We start from the raw sequence: 3,382 nt of genomic DNA on the forward strand, positions 1-3,382 counted from the left end.
ATTGGTAATAAATAATACATTATAATGCTGAAACTAAATAAAATTATAATATTGGGCTTGTTTTTGAAGCTGCAGTTGCTTATTTGTCTCGCGAGAGTCGGCAACTGTGGCGCTCAGCGCGCATAAACATAGCTTAAACAGCGCGCAAATGCTCCCTGTCCATAGAATATCATTCAAAAAAGGCGCCTGCAACTGCCATAAACGCTTTTGGTGTGATTGGCCCTTCTCATAATGCCTATTTCGCCCTCTGTTTTCGATGCTCATGGGGCATCATATACAGTTAACTTATGTGCGATCTACCGGCATTGCCTTTGCGATCAACTGGTCGATCGAGATCGACGAATTGGACACCCCTGACATATAGGGACAGTTTCACGGACAGGTAGGGATAGGAATCTTCTTAAGAACCGGTGCCCAGTGAATCGATTCCTTTGAACCGTTAGCATGCCTGCTTAACGATTCCGCTTATCGGTTCCGCTTATTGCAAATGTGTTGTGACATCACACACACGCTGCGTTGTTTTGGTTCAGAACGCTGTAAACATGGCATTGAGGCAGAAGCGATCTAAAGGGGGGAACTACCTCCAATATGCAGATGCATTTGGCCACACAGCATGCAATTCATTTGCAGGACTGTCGCATGTTTGATACACTAATACACAACGACACCAGGGAGTCAAGCACCAGCGGAGCTAACGTTAACGGGACGCCATCTGTGATTAATGCCGAAGGTATTGGTTAATTATTAATGTTAATTAATGTTAATATGAGCGCCATTTCATAGTGTAAACTTTTACTATACGAATAATCTCCATTGTCATTGTCAATCAAATTTAGATGATGATGACGGCCAGAGTCTGGCTGGCTCTCATTCAGAGGCTGCAGCAAGCATCTCTCAAGCACCTCTAGCTACTCCGTTTACAGAGGCAGGGAGGAATAAAATGACAGAGCCGAGGATAAACGAATGTCATCGAGGAGTGACTAAGTTTGTGGTAAAGGGTTTGCATCCGTTTGCCACAGTAGAGCCTCTGCATTTCGGTAAGTTAATTTGTTGTATTTGCTGTATTTTGTCCAGCATCATGTCTTTTTAAATGAAAATAACAATATCATTACAATAACATCATTATTTATAACAATAAATAACAAATGCATGTACAGTATGACCAAAAGTTGCATGTTTCATGCTATACTGTATGTCAGTATAGTTCTGTTTTATTAATTCCTAGTCCTATCATATATTTTCTGTAGCCAGATGATAAAGACTATCAACCCAAAATACAATGCCCCAAACAGAGACAGTTTAACAAATCATCTGATTCCTGCTTGGTATGGGGTTGAAAAGAGCAATCTGATCAAAGACCTGAAACATGTCACACATGCCGCCATCACAGCAGATGGATGGACTAGTTTCAGTCAAGACCACTACCTCACCGTAACATTGCACTATATCAGGGAAGGTCAGACTAAAGAAAAAGTCCTCCAAACCAAAGCTGTGTACAGAGCTCAAACAGGGATAGCTGTGGCTGAGGAGATTGAGGGGGTCCTGGAGGAGTTTGAAGTAAAAGAGAAGGTGGTGGCGGCAACAGTGGATAACGCAGCAAACATGGATGTAGCTGTGAAAACGGTAAATATCATCAAGTTTCCATGTTTTGCGCACACTTGAACCTCAGAAGCTGTACAACTGCAATACAGTTTCCAACTGGGCAGCAAGGATTCGTTCTGTGATCGTTGGATGAAGAGATCCCACATGGCTAAAGTAGTCCTGAAGGAAAAGCAACAACTCCTCAGTAAGTAGTAATAGGCCTACTGTTTAAATACTGTACTTTAATTGCAAGCTATACAAATTGACATACATATTGTAACATATAAATGAACAGATTAGGATCAATGAAAAAATTATTAAGTAATGGTAATATTACATTGTTTAATGTAATCTCATAATCGTGTGCGTGTGCAGATCTTCCCCAGCACATGCTCCTTTTAGATGTGAGGACGAGATGGAACTCTGTATTTGATGATGGAGAGATTTTGTGAACAGTTTCCTGCTATCCAAGCTGCATCTATAGACCAACGGCTTAGAAAGCCCATGGAGAAGGAGACGAAAGAAAATAATGTTTGAAAAAATGTAAAATGACTAAAAGCCATTAAAAGGGTTATGGCAAGGGCGTAGGTTTGATTCTGGCATTGGTGGGGACATAAATAAAATGGTCGCATTGCAAAAACTGTTTATCACCGTTTACTTGAAATAAACAACAGACAACTCAGTATGCACTTTACTCAGTGACATCTGACTCGCCACCCCCGGTGCCATCCCAAATTTAATGTAGGCTACTATAATAAACAATTCGTTATGTCCTAGAGCCTAATAAACAGTAACTGTTAAAGTCTTTGTCAAAAAAAAAAGAAAATCACAACATATATGAATTCATATTTACTGTATAACAATGAAGAATATGCAATTAATATTTAATTCTTAATTTAATTTTGCCAAAAAAATCCCAGTGTTGAAGTTGGTATGTATATCATGCTGTTTCCTGAACAACGTTTATTAATGTTTCTGTAGTTCACATTAAATCTTCTTTTCATTAACAGACAGTTAATCAGTGTGAAAAAAAATAGTTTAAGTTTAATATGCAACCTTACATTATGTCTACATCTGTGCAAGTAATCACCACAGTTCAGTAATGTAAAGTATTCAGCAATCATGACATGAATTCATGTTTTTACCATGTTGAGGTTATTTTCTTTCATGGATTAAGGACCCCCTAAATAACCTTGCCACCCCATTAATATAAGGTTGACAAAAGTTTGCAACTCCTCAGGTTAACATGGGATTGTCGTGTATTGGTGAAAACACTGTCCTTGTGCATGAAACACTTACAGTGGGTATAATAATACTTTCTTCCTCACTTACCTGTAGCCCGAATAATCACACGCGTCTTGTTGAGTGAACTTTGGCGCGTTGTACAAAGTGAAACCGTCCTATCACACGTAGCGAGTAAAGACATAAAGTGATGTGAGTTAGAGCGGCGGGACTCAAGAAATGCTAATCCAATCATCTTAGCAATGTGAGTAGAGAGGCGGGACTAAAGAAATGCAAAGCCAATCATATTAGCGATGTGAGTTACGGAGGCGGGCATTGCAGAGAACGAAAGCTGTTAACCGTTTGTGTACCACATAGAGCGTCATTTTTGCAGAACGGGATTCCGAAAGATTTCTAATCTCATTTAAATGATTCCTGAAAAAATATAATAAGTAAAAAATAGAAAACACAAGAATAATACGGACATCAGTGGTTATATATAAATACAGATTAATTGTTTGGTCAAAATTATTGCTAGGGACAATTCAGTCTTTCCTGAATATTGCTAGGGACATGTCCC

General features: G+C 39.1%; 1 long non-coding RNA gene across 1 annotated transcript; it reads left to right on the forward strand.

Moving 5' to 3' along the window:
- Positions 1-740: 740 nt before the first annotated feature.
- On the forward strand, positions 741-2,152 carry LOC129434423 (uncharacterized). The gene is made up of 3 exons (XR_008640755.2): positions 741-1,037; positions 1,248-1,786; positions 1,957-2,152. It is a non-coding gene; the product is annotated as an uncharacterized lncRNA (long non-coding RNA).
- The last annotated feature ends 1,230 nt before the right edge of the window (positions 2,153-3,382 follow it).

The sequence above is a fragment of the Misgurnus anguillicaudatus genome, chromosome 6, assembly GCF_027580225.2.
Source record: "Misgurnus anguillicaudatus chromosome 6, ASM2758022v2, whole genome shotgun sequence".
Taxonomy (NCBI): domain Eukaryota; kingdom Metazoa; phylum Chordata; class Actinopteri; order Cypriniformes; family Cobitidae; genus Misgurnus; species Misgurnus anguillicaudatus.